Consider the following 16,632-nt stretch of genomic DNA (forward strand, 5'->3'; position numbering starts at 1 on the left):
GGTCCAGGGGGCGGAGCCCCCTGGCTAGACGGCGAGCGAAGCGAGCCTGACGGCTAGTATATCATAATTTTCAAAGTTGATCATTATTTGACAATTTCAAGTGATCAGTGAGTGTTATTGTGTTATTCAATTTTGTTTGTAAATAATCTTAATTAGAATTAATGTTTGAACAGAAAATTGAACCTTAGTGTATGGAACATAACCTACTTTCTGGACTATTTATAGTGTATAAATCAAAATTCGGGGAAGAAACAGTTTTGGGCTGTGTCTGTTAGTCCTTCCCCAATCATTTTAAAGAATTGTGTTCAGTTTATCAAAAGTCAATAAATAAATAACGAGCGAAACTCGGTGCCCCGATATTAGTTAAATGAACAATAATAACAAAAATACTACTGCAATGAAAATGCTCCCACACCAATTTCGCTGGCATACGCTCCCATGTTATGTGGAATGGTGACTACAAACATAATAATCTGCCTCAATGCCTCATGTCCTTGCCTCACTGTATCACGGCCTCACTGTATCACGGCCTCACTGTATCACGGCCTCACTTAGAAATCAAATCAAATCAAATAGAACAGGGTTGTGCAAATGTCGTCATCTCGAATTTACTGCTCTACACACCATGCTAACAAAATAATGTACCAAGATTCACTCTAAACTAGTTTCTCCTATAGTGAGGCCTACGTTAATCAAATACTGTCATTATAACGTGGACCTTACTATAGAGCAAGAACAACAACCACAAAATGATACAGAATCACCAAAATATACAGTACCTATCACCACGCATGATACAGTATCAACACAATATGATAAAGTATCACCATAGAGAAACAATAGCATAAATAGATATCCCATGATATAGGGCGTCTATGTCACAACTTTTACTGTTATCTCAAGCCGATTACAGTCGATTATTGTCGATTTTTACTGTTTTGTTGGAGTGAGAGTGTGGGAACGGCACAATATGATAGACTACTAGCGTCACACTGCTTCACGGGAAGAACTACGTGGACTATCGGCTTGAGGTAACATTAAAAATTGCGACTTAAACACCCTATACCATGAGATATCTCTACTTACGCTATTGTTTCTCTATGGTATCACCACACACCACACACCACACGAGAATGAACAGTTAATATTACATCAATAAACCTATATAAGCTACTGTGTAAAGAAGGCATTGACAAGACAGCGGATCGGCAACGTTGTTCTCCTATCTTTCTCCACTTTTTGTAGAGAGTTAGTGGGAAGGATATTTTGAATATTCTTTCCAAAGAATGGACATTGATATGTCCAAAGCTCCGCCAATTCATGTAGATGCATAACAATATATTATCTACAGCTATCACCAATTGCTTTTTTCATATCATATGCAGTTCAAAAATCATTTTCTTAGTCTATATTACGTAAATTCATCTATAATTTTGCTGTATTGTAAGTATTGTATATAAGTGTATAAGCCAGTATATATATTGTAATATACATACATAAAGTACTCAATCAATCAATCAATCCACTGCCATTTTAACGTGGACCTCACTATAGGCCTACTATCGTTGCGGAGCTGAAAAAGGATAGTGTTACCTGCTTTGTCGGATGATAGACAAGGATGGCAACAGCAATTTCTATGAAACACTGTCATTATAACGCGGACCTCACTGTAAAGGCCTACAACAATAGGAGAGGGAAACACTACATTTGAAAGCGTGGGGTTGAGTTTGAAAATGGACGCCGGACAGACAGATTGCCGTCATTGATTCGTACTCAGGTACAGCAGCCGATGTCACGTGATTCTGCTTTGATGAGACTACAGAAGTAGAAGCAATATCGTTTCAGCCTACAGTGCATGGGTAGGCCTACAGCCCACGCAAAAAACGTCTAATGCTGATTGCAGATTCATTTTTCAGTAGGACAGTCCCTTGAAATATTATTTAACACAACGTTTAGAGGAAACGAAACGTTTTAGAGAAAAATGTTATTAAAATTGGGAACATTTTCTGCTAATTTGACAGAAAAGTGTTTTAAACTTAGAATTTAATAATAATGTATAATATACAGTTAGTATATGTTTTTATTGAGTTTTCTAGTTTTATTAATTTTCATTTTAATTTCTGTAGCTTTTTATGTTCTTTTAGCCCGTAGGGGTCCTTCAAGGGTGGGCTATATTGGTATTTTACAGCCTTTTAGAGATGCCATTAAACTTTTTCCTAGGGAGTCTTATTATTTATATTTTGGAAATTTAACAATGTATTATTTGATACCCTTATTTCTATAAATCTACTATGTTTATATATATATATATGTTTATATATATGTAATGATAAAGGATTTAATTTCTTAAGCTTTCCTCTAAGTTTATTGTTTTTTATTGCTTGTTCAAGTTTTATGGTCTTTAGAATTTTGTTATCTAGATGGTCTTCAAATTCAAATGGTCTACAAAAATTGTAGAGGAAGATTTTAAAACTATTTTTGTCTAGAAACACGGTTGAATATCTTGAACGCTTATTAAAATACAAGTGATATAGCAAAACCCTGAAAACTTTGGCGGCCATCTTGTTTCCGAGGTGTTTGCCTGTGATTTCGACTTATCATCATCACAATTCTTATCATGCTAGACCTAACGAAGAAATTGAGACATCTTCCACGGCTGTTACCCGAAAATGACCACGGAGTGCCTTATTCGTGACATTTGCCCATTTATGCTGGTTGCAGATTTATTTTTTAGTATGACAGTGCCTGAAATATTATTTAACAAAACGTTTAGAGGAAAATTCTATTAAACGAAAATTGTTGAGGAAGATTTTAAAAATATTTCCGCCTAGAAACACGGTTGAATATCTTGAACGGTTATCAAAAAACAAGCGTGAAACCCTGAAAACTTTAGCGGCCATCTTGTTTCCGAGGTGTTTGCCTGTGATTTCGACTTATCATCATCACGATCCGTATCATGTTAGACCTAACGAAGAAATTAAGACATCTTCCACGGCTGTTACCCAAAAATGATGACGGAGTGCCTTATTCATGACCTTTGCGCTTGGACTATAAATGCTGATTGCAGATTTATTTTTCAGTGTGACATCTCCCTGAAATATGATCAAACAAAACGTTACGTTGTGTGTAACACCAGTACACAACAAGATTATTTAAAATAGAAGAAATTGGTGCAGTAACTTGAATAGGATGACTTCAGGCAGGATCTCTTTAGAAGCTATATAAACATTATAAACATTATACACCCACTGGGAAAAGAGATATGGGAAGGCCGAGGAAAAGATTGATACTGGAACAGGTTATTCACTATAAGACCTAAGAAGAGGAAGAAGAAGAAGAAGAAGAAGAAGAATTTTTTTAAATAATTTAATAATGAATTTTCAGAATTCGGATGAAATATTTTGTCAATTAATTATTAACTCTACCTTGTTAAAAGACGATCTGGCAACAGAGCAAAGCGATAAAGCGACAGCACTATTTATCATAACATCAAAAGCATTTTACATACCACTTTTTCCATAGTTATATTCCTTCTCCTATATTTTAACCCATTTAAATACATGCAATATATTCACCTCTCTCAAGCTTCAAGCTACCTTCGCCGCTCCACTTTATTCCCACTCAGATCTATTAAACCCAACCAACTGGTTAATTTTGATGGAGAGAGAGTTCAATAATAACACATTATCGATATTAAGTGGATATCAAGTCATGAATCAAACCAATAATGATACCATGATATCATAGTCAGTGAACCAATATGATAATATCATAGTCAATGAAACGCGATTCGCAAACCTTATCATGGTCACTTTGCTCTGCAATTGAAGAGACAGCACACACTCTGTCCATCAGTATAATAGAGTTGAAGGGCTCTCGACATGTGTACAGTGAACTCATAATTGAATGAATATTGAACATAGGCGCACGTGAATCATGGATAAACCCTCAGGCAGGCATCTATCTCACTCCAACAGCTGAGTTCTCCCGTTAGATAGACAGAGAGACGAGAGTGAAACAATGTTTCGAAAACAGACGCAATAATAGAGTGGTTACGTTTGCTCAGTGAATACGCGGTGTATCGTTTCATCGAAATCACATGCTTGTATCCTCCATCTCACTCACATGCCTTCTCTCTCTCACTCTCACTCATCATACACGCACACTCTCTCTCTCACTCAATCTCCCTCTATTTCAATCCATCTCTCTCTCTTCGCCACTCACACACACTCTCCCTCTCTTTCTCTGTCTCTCTCTCCCTACGCAACTGTTTTGAGAGGAAACACAAGCGGACAACTTCAATTGAATTATCGGTTAAATTTCACCAGGTGTAGAACATCAAGACCCCCCCCTCCGAAACCACACCCACCCCCCTACCTTCTGTCACCCACCCCCCGCCGCTAACTAACCAATCACCTGTTGCTTGCCAATTTTCCAATCAAACTGCAAAAATTGTGTTAACTCCCTCAACACGTACCATGACGTCAATAATCATCGTTGCCTGTCTACACCCGAAATTTGATTCCAATATTCCGGTATCAATCTAATTATTCGATACTCACGTGACTTATTTTATTAACAAATTCTCTAACCTGTTCTAAACCTTCAGATGTTGGAGGTCTCATTTTCCCAAATGGATCAGTTGTTCATTTTCCCAAATTCTATCATAGAGATACACCATAGAGATGATGACATAAGTCATAAGATATCTCATGGTATAGGACGTTTTTGTTCCCAATTTCACTGTCAACTCAAACCGATAGTCCTTTAGTGAGGTCCACGTTACTAGTAGTTCTGTGAACAGTAGAGCTCACACAGTTATAACGACATCCCAAACCATAAGCACATCCACACTGATACACTAACTATTTATTTGATCAGATCATGCTTACTCAAGATTCAATTATCATATAACGCTTTCCGGAATTTAGCGCGAGAAAACCAGAAGACATCTAGGCGCCCAGACGAGCTGTTATAAGTTCTTCGCAACCTATTATTTTAATAGTGCATAGAAATTGCATTCAATGAGGCATGCAATTTATAGTCTACACAGCTGCTAATTTTTTACCAAGTTACATTGAGATATTGAATTGCAGGCGTCATGGCATGCAATTTATAGTCAACTCGACAGCTGATTTATGATGAATAATTCTATAGTCTGATTTTCACTCTAATATTGACGTATGAAGGAGGCTCCTCTTTCCTTTTATATTATCCTTGAAAAGCAAAATTTCCAAAAACCTTGTATATACGTCGACGGGCAATTTAAAAAGGAACATACCTGTTAAATTTCATGAAAATCTATTACCGCGTTTCGCCGTAAATGCGCAACATATGAACATATAAACATATAAACATATGAAAATATAAACATAAAACATATAAACATATAAACATATAAACATATAAACATATACATATAAACATATAAACTATAAACATATAAACATATAAACATATAAACATATAAACATATAAACATATAAACATATAAACATATAAACATATACACATATAAACATATAAACCTATAAACATATAAAATATAAACATATAAACATATAAACATATACACATATAAACATATAACATATAAACATATACATATAAACATATAAACATATAAACATATAAACATATAAACATATAAACATATAAACATATAAAATATAAACATATAACATATAAACATATAAACATATAAAAATATAAACATATAAACATATAAACATAAAACATATAAACATATAAACATATAAACATATAAACATATAAACATATAACATATAAACATAAAACATATAAACATATACATATAAACATATAAACATATAAACATATAAACATATAAAAATATAAACATTAAGAGAAATGCCAAACCGTCGACTTGAATCTTAGACCTCACTTCGCTCGGTCAATAATGGCAATAATTGGATAACGTGGACCTCACTAAAGGACTATCGGTTTGAGTTGACAGTGAAATTGGGAACATAAACGTCCTATACCATGAGATTTCTACTTATGTTATCATCTCTATGGTGTATCTAAAGACGGAATTTGGGAAAATGAACAATTGATCCATTTGGGAAAATGAGACCTCAAACATCTGAAGGTTTAGAACAGATCCCCAGACCTCATAACGAGCTACTATTTTGGCTCTTTCTTCCACAGTCAAGAGAGGGGGCATTTTTAAACTGAAACAAATGTAAATTGGTGTTGAACACAACCTCAAGAAGTGCTCTATCTAAAAAATGTGGTTCCAACAAAATTGGTTCATAAATAAAGAAATTATAGCTGTATAAAAATAGGGAGTGACTTATCAGACACCCTATACTACTACGCACTAGAAATAAATCATTTAAACTTTGAATTTGAAAGAAAATTGTTATGATCAAGTTTATTAATCAATTTATTTATTCATTTATTTATCTATCTATCTTTTTATTTATTTATTCATATACAAATACAATGCAGGTGAAAACAACAGGCATCGCCCAAAACTGCTTCAAACATTAATTTAGAATACACAGTCTAGAGGTCATGTAAAAATGATAACTTAATTCACACATTATTTTGAGTCCAAAAAAGTGGACTTCATTGAAATATGAGAAGGGTGCTCATTGACTTTTATTTGATTTCAACCTAGTACGGATAATTACTATGGAAAGCCAATAGAAGTACTGTACTTGTATATTATTCTTTCTGAGTACATAAGATAGATAATAGTAGAAGAGGAGTATACAATCGTTGAACACCTAAGTTTGGAGCAAAACTTCCATCACCCTGAATAGCTTCTATTTGTCACCCTCAAATTCTGGCAAAGACAGAGCTGGGAGACAAAATTGAGTCTGAGAGACATCAACTGGCAATCGCTTCTCAACTCTCAATCCTTGTCAGCTTGCTCTCTTTCTCTCTCGCCCTCTTTACCTCTTCCTCTCACTTCTTCTTCTACTTCTACTTTTTTCTTTCACCCTTTCCGATTCTACTCCTTCCTCCATTTCTCCTTCTTCCTCCTCCTCCTCTCCTCCTCTTTCTTCTTCTTCTTCTTCTTCCACTTCTTTTTCTTTTTCTTTATCTCCTTCTTCTTCTTCTTACACCACTCCATTCTTCCCAGCGGTGTATTCTCCAGCTGCTGAGAACTGATGCTTAGCTGCCCCCCATTGTCACCGGCCCAATACTCAGCTTTACTCTGGGAATTTCCTTCTCTCTAATTCGAAAAGTTTCAAGGATTCAACTATGCGTTGATTGAGGAATTCGTTCGAATCAGATCTACAAGTTTGAAGTCCAAAGAGATCCAGGTTCAAAAATCTGTATAGTATTTCAATATGATATAGTCAGGTCCACGTTATAATGACACCAATTTACATTGGTGTTGTCATCCTTGTCTATCATTCGACAAGCAACTAGCGCTATCGTTTGTTAGCTCCGCAACATTGCCATTTCGTTTCTTAACAATGTTGAAATATAGTTCATCAATGAAATATTTGATTCAATTCATGATAATCTATTATTACATAATTTAAAAAAATATATTTTTTCTTGACGAATAAGGGCCGTTTGAACAGTGACAGTTTAAACTAAATCTCATTTGAAACTAGATTAAATCCGTATCAAGTCTAGTTTGTTATAATTTTTTCATTTTGAGCTTTGACTGTGCAAATGGCCCAGCTATAATAATTAATCATTTTTGACAAGATTGAACAACACGGGCCGGTTTCCGAGCTAGCGATCTATAAGTTATGGATTTCTAGAGTTCTAGAGTCCAGGACTAGAATAAGCGCTCGGGTCTAAATCGACTCTCTGAGTCACGATTTTATCCTCTAAACTCCGGGGTCTATTAAGTTCTCGACTTATTTGTGTCCAGGACTTGAACGTAGTGTAAACATGAGGGAAATTTACAATATTTTGCTATTGTATTGTTGGCATTATAGCAAAACGAAAACAGCTGATTGCAGCGGGATAATTCAAATGAGCATGCTCTCCAAACTATTTTGTAAATTTTTTTGTCAAAATACGTTTTGATTTCTTTGAAGGCCTATTATAAGCAAAAACTAACCGTTTGAGAGATGAATGAATAAAAATTCCATTTCACTTGATGCTATTATTGATCATTGATCCTAACCAGTGATTTTGGAATAAAAAATTAATTAGGCTATTTAGTTTGAAAACGTATTAATTTGAAAAAAAAAACTGGAATAATGATTTATTATTGTTATATTAATATGTTGAATACGACATTGATTAATAACATTCAGATTGGAATATAAATTCCATGGCAATCCTTGTGTTATTTTTCTTGAACATTGATTTTTAGGTTATGTCACAGTCATAAAATAAGGTTAGTTTTTTACGCATAATTCTGATACAATTTTATTCCAAAATAAACTTGCAAACTATAAATTATGGATTTAGATGGACTAATTCAAATAATTTAGGTATTCCATGACATCTATTTGGCTTTTCATCTACTCCAAAACAATAAATGAATTGTGTTTGCTCAGTTAAGTCTAGAACTTGAATTTAAACCCTAACCCAGTCGAGGGTTTAAAATCACGCTGTTTTAAGTTCTGGACTTAACGATTTTTGATAAATCCTCGACTCGGAAAGAGGCGAGAATCTGATTGCAGTCCTGGACTTAGAAGCCCTTCTCTCAGAAAGCGAAATTATAAACTCCAGGGTCCAACATGATCTCTAAACTCCAGAGTCTTCTTTAAGTCCTCGACTACGTTAACGCTCTGACTCGGAAAGTCAATTTTCTGACTCCAAAGTTTAAAGCCAGTTCAAGTCTAGAACTTAGCTAAATCCCGAGCTCGGAAACCGGCCCTACAAGTTTAGTATGAGAAGTTGATATTACATCAGATGTACCGGTATCAGGTATATCCTATAGAAGACAATGGCAAGGCAGAGAATCCGCAACGATGTTCTCCTATCTTTCTTCACAGTCTTTATAACATGGACATCACTATTTATTGTTAACCATGGAAAGAAAGGGATTTGATATGATACATTTCACATATTCGTATCTCATTTTTCCCAATTATGTCCATTTCTCGTATAATTTTCATGAAAATATTGAGCTGCATTGTATTTTAGTCTCACTGTTAACGAGCTTGTTAATGATGATATCGAAACTCATAAAAATATGACAATGCAGTGACGAAGAAACTTATCACTCGGTTAAATCTGCTATCATAAAATCAATATAATTTCAAATGACTTCCACAGCGATTAGTAATTTAGTCGACTCTCCATTATCAATAATTCATGTCATTGCAACTCTAGATAATATCTGGAATTAATCCAGATAATATATAAAACTATTCCAGTTAATATCTGAAATTTCCGTAGCAACTGATAATAATGACCTGTAAATTACACGATACATGAACATTAAATTGATTTTTCAATTAATCCAAACTTGAATGTAGGATAGCAATATTAATTGATTCAACTCAGAATAAATCCCTACAAAAAGTTACATTCAGCTTCAACTTGCTTTCGAAATAGTTCTGCTTCGTACCACAAACATTACAATTAATTTCCAGCATGCAAAGTATGCTTTGTTTTGAACATTAGAAATTGTCAGATTATTCAATACTCCTTCTAAAAATCTACCAAGATTTTGTCAAATTCAAGCTTTATCTTATCAAATATGAACGACTATATATTGTCAAAACCAAAAATTTATTGCAACAATTTTAGACACTAGCTTTTGTTGTTACTGTACACCCTTATTAATCTTCAGTAAACTGAAAGCATGTACATTGAGCAACAGAATATAATTATTATAGTAGACAGGTTTTATTGTGTTGATGAGAATTATTATATCATTTTCTTTTTACACTTGTTGTACTACTATTCAGCATTCTTGCACCTTATTTTCTTCTATTGATTCTTTCTAGGACGAAGTTCAAAACGAATTCCCGATTCTTAAGGCTGTGCAAAGGCTAAAAATAAACTTTCTACTCGTGATATTTTTCAAAGTTTTTCGATTTGTATATCATCAAGCTATCAAAATGAAAACGTTTTCTCGGGAAAACATTTTTTTTCCGATCATCACTTTTTGAGATATGAGCGTCTGAACTATGGATTTTTGGAACAGAACATTTCAAATTCGGTAGGAAATAAATGCATGAGATTTAGAGGATGGATTCTTCATGGTATTGTTGATCTAGTAAAACAAATATTTCCTGAAAATATCAGTCTTTAAAAAGCTATTTAATTTACCAAAAATAGCTCAACTAAAAATTATTTTCAGTAAATTGAATAACTATCTAGAAAATTGATATTTTCAGAAAAATTTTGTTTCAATAGATCATCAATACAATGAAGAATCTATCCTATGAATCTCATGGATTTATCTTTTACCGAATTTGAAATGTTCTGTCCCAAAAATTTAAACTTTAGGCGCTCATATCTCAAAAAGTAATGATCAGAAAAAAAATTTTTTTCTGAGAAAACTTTTTCATTTTGATAGCTTAATGATATACAAATCAAAAAATTTTGAAAAATATCACGAGCAGAAAGTTTTTTTCTAGCCTTTGCACAGCCTTAATATGGGTGAAGCCCTACGATTGGCAATCATCTGTTGACCAATAAATGTTGAGCTCGAATGTCATTGGTCGATACTAGAAACGCCCTTTATTCCAATTATGGTGTTGAGAATATTGTTAACGTTCTAACCGTACTAACGATGAACGGTTTTCATAAACATATTACAATTTGTAGAATAATTTTCAAACAAAATTGTGGAATGGAACAGTAAGGGCTATAAAACTGTTTTCTTATTTTCAATCATTTTATGATTATGTACTTCAATCATTGTGTAATAAAGAAATAAATATTTGGAATACTTGGGCGTGTCTAGACTGCAGTGATTTCAGGTTATTCTTTGTTATCGAATATCGAATTTGGATTTATTTCCTACAAATTAATATAGTAATCAGTGAAAATAATCGAGATAATAGTAGTCGTCATTCTACGGCGTTTCCACCTCGTTACAGGGGGGTGGTGGAGTTCTCCCCCCCCCTTTTATGCGCCACAAAGAGCCTATTATATTCACTATTAGGGCTTCACTATTAAGGATGCAACCCCATTGTCGTATAACTGGACATCGGCTTTCAATCTACTTAATGGAGAATTGTGATTTCGGAATTTCGTAGACCCATTGTATATTAATTGTTGAGTTTGACTAAAACCTCCAAATACTGATACCTGATTACTTATAGAGATAATTTTGTTCAAACCATTTACTTATTGATTAATAATAATGATAATTATTATTAATAATTAATAACAATGATACCTGATTACTTATAGAGAGAGTTTTGTTCAAAACATTCACTTATTGATAAATAATAATAGAGATATCGTCTAAAGCTTTGGACACTGATACCTGATTACTTAGGCCTGAAACATTCTGGTTCCATATTCCAAAATATATTCATAGTTGAACAAGCGTAGATGTATTTGTACATATTTAATGGACGAAGATTTTCAATTCAATTCAATATTCCAAAATACATTCATAATTAAACAAACGTAGCGAGTTCCTAACGATCAGTAGAGAGTCGAGTCGTTGTCCGTTTGTGGGTTTATTCGACGATTACCCTTGATTGCTTTTATCAATCAACTTCGAAATTCCAACACAATATTATTTGGTAAAAATTATACAGATCCAGTTCATATAACAGATAATATTATGAGGTCTGGTTGCACAAAAGCCTTTTAAATCTAATTCATGATTAAATTCCACAAGAAAACAGAGAAGGTTTCTCTGAGAAGAAGGGCTCTCTGATTGATTCTCGTGGCATTAAAAGTTGGCAGAGTTCTTTGCAACCGGATGAACATGTATCTGGAGAAAGTAGTAATTAATAATCACAAAAATGACAAAGCTGTCAGCTGGATTATTAATTTCATGCAATGATGCATGAAAGTTTCAATATCGGGGACCGAGCTACGCTCTGGAGCACAAAAGCATAAAAAATGTATTACAAAAGAAGAAATTTGTCCTTTGAGAAACAGGGGTTCGTGGTTGAACCAAACAATTACTAATTAAGTTTTCAAAACATTTTTATCGTATCGAATATCTCCTCACATTGATAGATGAGAACTCATTTGTTCAGCAGGAACATGTTTGAAAATAGATCTAACCTGTTCTGATCTGAACAGTTACTGTATCTACAGTAACAGTTGTTAAATCTTACCTGTTCTGATCTGAACACTTATTGCAACTAGTAACAGTTGCTAAATCTAACCTGTTCTGATCTGAACACTTATTGTGTCTAGTAACAGTTGCTAGATCTAACTTGTTCTGATCTGAACAGTTACTGTATCCAGTAACAGTTGCTAAATCTAACCTGTTCTGATCTGAACACTTATTGTATCTAGTAACAGTTGCTCAATCTAACCTGTTCTGATCTGAACACTTATTGTATCTAGTAACAGTTGCTAAATCTAACCTGTTCTGATCTGAACACTTATTGTGTCTAGTAACAGTTGCTAGATCTAACTTGTTCTGATCTGAACAGTTACTGTATCCAGTAACAGTTGCTAAATCTAACTTGTTCTGATCTGAACACTCATTGTATCTAGTAACAGTTGTTAGATCTAACTTGTTCTGATCTGAACACTCATTGTATCCAGTAACAGTTGTTAGATCTAACTTGTTCTGATCTGAACACTCATTGTATCTAGTAACAGTTGTTAGATCTAACTTGTTCTGATCTGAACACTCATTGTATCTAGTAACAGTTGCTAGATCTAACTTGTTCTGATCTGAACAATCATTGTATCTAGTAACAGTTGCTAGATCTAACTTGTTCTGATCTGAACACTCATTGTATCTAGTAACAGTTGCTAGATCTAACTTGTTCTGATCTGAACACTCATTGTATCTAGGAACAGTTGCTAGATCTAACCTGTTCTGATCTGAACACTCATTGTATCTAGTAACAGTTGTTAGATCTAACTTGTTCTGATCTCAACACTCATTGTATCTAGTAACAGTTGTTAGATCTAACTTGTTCTGATCTGAACAGTTACTGTATCCAGTAACAGTTGCTAAATCTAACCTGTTCTCATCTGAACAGTGTTACTGTATCTAGTATCAGTCAGTGGCGGCTGGTGATTGAAAATACTGTTTTTACAATATAATTTTCAATACCTCAATTGACACGTCTAATGTGGGGGTTGGATTCAGAATTCAACTCCATGTAGAACAAATTTATTCAATTTGTTATTCAATCTTTACACACAATAAAAGCCTATCCAAACAAAACTTTCTCCAAGTGAAACCATGGCGTAATTGGCAGCTAGGAATTTTCAACTCTGATAAAGATGAACAATTTAATTTTTCACAAAATGATAAATAATTATTCTATTTTTGATGTTTCCTGGACATAAGGAGATTGCATATTATGACACAAAAAAATCCAGGACAGTCCATTTTTATTGGACCTACTTGTTTTGTTTCGAAAATATCAAAACAATTGAACATGATATTTATTATTATGTTATTTCATCATGAAGATAAATTATAAAGTCATGATATTATCAAAAGATTATACACTCATGAGAGAGCAGATAGCAGACTTTCACATTCATCAGAATCTGGTACGGGGTAATTTCACATCTAGACTGGTATGGACTGCTAGCGCCTCAAGCGGATAGTTGCAGAAAAATTGCCACCACATTGGTTTTATGGGCTCGAGTAGAAAAATATATCACACTACTAATATACATAGTAGTAGTGCGCGTGCATGAGTTTGGTTGCAGGAGGATTGCAACCTCCAATGCTATATTCACTGTTCAGTTCTACCACAGCGTTTGATTTCGCGTGAACTGTGTTCACGTTCTACAGTTTGCTGCTCTTATTATAGGATTATGATGAAATTGTGAAGCTTATATCAGTAATTGAGATGATAAAAGAGCTCATTTATGAATTCAGTCACTTAATTTATTCCTAAAAAATAATCCATTGATTATAATCAAAATGAAGGTGGTTATGCAACCGTGCAACCTTAACACGAGACGCCACTGGTGACAGTTACTAAATCTAACCTGTTCTGATCTTCACAGTTACTGTATCTGATACAGTTTGCTGGATCTAATCTGGTTTCTTAGTCTATGGTTTTACTAATATCGCCTTATTATTTTCAGGACCACCCTTACGCAGCCTAGTAACTTATTCTTAGCAGAGAACAGGGAGTCTGTAATGCGGTATTTACCGTAAATTAGAATTTGAAATGGTTCCAAGAAACTGTTTGATACAACAACGTCGTCCACTAGATAGTTGTTCTGTAAATTTGAAAAAATAAATAAAATATTATTGATTGAAAGAATTATGTATCATTATATTTAAAATACTATCCACAAACACAGACCTATCACAAAGAATTTAAGGTTTGATAGAGAGGGTGTGGATTGAGGAAGAAATACCAGACTCTAGGAATAATGTAATCATAATATGCCCACTATTCAAAAGCGAAAATAATCCGGATTGTGAAAATTACAGAGACATCACGATGTTGTGCATTGTTTACAAAGTGTTCTCCAATGTGTTAAGGCTGTGCAAAGGCTAAAAATAAACTTTCTACTCGTGATATTTTTCCAACTTTTTCGTCATCATCAAGCTATCAGAATGAAAAAGTTTTCTCAGGAAAACATTTTTTTTCGATCATTACTTTTTAAGATATGAGCGCCTGAAGTTTGAATTTTTGGGACATCATTTCAAAATCGGTAAGATATGAATCCATGAGACTTAGAGGATGGATTCTTCATGGTATTGTTGATCTAGTGAAACTAAAATTTTCCGAAAGTATCAATTTTTGAAACGGTGATTCAATTTACTAAGAATAACCAAAAATAACTCAACTAAAAGTTATTTTTGGTTGTTTTCAGGGAATTGAATAACTATCTTAAAATTGATATTTTCAGAAAATTTTTGTTTTACTAGATTAGCAATACCATGAAGAATATATCCTCTGAATCTCATGGATTTATCTCTCACCGAATTTGAAATGTTCTGTCCCAAAAATTTGAACTTTAGGCGCTCATATCTCAAAAAGTAATGATCAGAAAAAAATGTTTTTTTTTTGAGAAAAAGTTTCAATTTTGATAGATTGATGATATACAGATAGAAAAACTTTGAAAAATATCACGAGTAGAAAGTTCATTTTTAGCCTTTGCACAGCCTCAAACAAGAGATTGATTAAATATTCAAATAGAATCATTGGAGAATATCAATGTGGATTCCGGGAAAACAGAGGGACATCTGATCAGATTTTTGTCATGAGACAGATTCTGGAGGAGTTCTATGAACACAAGATAGATGTTCATATTGTGTTCATTGACTTCAGAAGAGCATTTGACAGTGTCAAAAGAAGACCTCTGTTTAATATTTTGACCCAACATGGCGTACGGGCAAAGTTGATCAGAATGATTTGGATCACTTTGAATGACACAAGAGGTATGATAAAGGCGGGAAAAAGAGTTAGTCAGGCATTTCAATTCAATGGCGGAGTAAAACAAGGAGATAGCTTGTCGGCGACTCTTTTCAATATTGCTCTGCACAGTGTATTGAAGAATGTAGACAAAGGGGGGCATCCTCTTCCACAAAGCAACCCAAATATGTGCCTATGCTGATGATGTGGGAAAATTAGCTAGAGACACCACAGTACTGAAGGAAACCTCCGGGAAAGTGGAACAAGAGGCAGAAAAGATAGGATTAGAGATTAAAACTGAATACTGAAACTCATCTAGCTGCAACACCTGGAAGAAGAGTTCCAAGGAATTAAGTTATAGACAGGAATGAAATAGAGGGAATAGCATCAAGTCTACATTCAAGTATCTCGGGGCAAAACTTGATAAGGAAAAAGAAATGAGTGAGACCATCTGTAAAAGGATTCAAGCTGGAAATAGAGCATTTCACGCAAATGCAAGCGTATTCAGGAGCCGTCCGATTAGCATAAAAATAAAATTATACCTCAGCTCAATACGCACTGTAGTGACCTATGGCTCGGAGACATGGACAGTGGTCCATATGAATAAAGCTGAGCATTTGCTTATACTTCTAAAATATGGAGCATTTGCTTCATTTTCTATGAATAAACGTGAGCAAAACCTTTTGCTCATGCTCATCAAAAAAATAGTTTGAGCATTTGCTCAAAAGTAAAAGCTTTTGCTCTTTTAGAAGAATGTGGTAGAAGAAGGAGAAGAAGAAGAAGAAGAAGAAGAAGAAGAATATTTAAAACACTGTCACAGTTTGCTCTAAATGTGCATTCACTGCATAAGTCTAAAGAACGTTTTTCACTCTTGATAAAACTATTATTCTATAAGGTAATTTTCCATTTCTATAATAAATATTGAAAAAAATTGACAGTGATATGAACGAATTGGCTTCAACGGCATGACACTAATTTCGAGAAGAATATTCTCAAATAAGAAATTCTATAAATTATTATCAAATCTCATATTTAAATAAAAAACAAGAATATGCTCCCAAATTCTACAAGAAAATTCAATTTTATTTATCTCATATTATTATTCAATTTGGGTATGATTTTAATTCTAAAAACGATTATCTCTGTGTATGAAAAACACGTTTGAAGTGAAAACACTTGTTACTTTTTA

Source organism: Nilaparvata lugens, chromosome 4 (genome assembly GCF_014356525.2).
Source record: "Nilaparvata lugens isolate BPH chromosome 4, ASM1435652v1, whole genome shotgun sequence".
In the NCBI taxonomy this organism is placed as follows: Eukaryota; Metazoa; Arthropoda; class Insecta; order Hemiptera; family Delphacidae; genus Nilaparvata; species Nilaparvata lugens.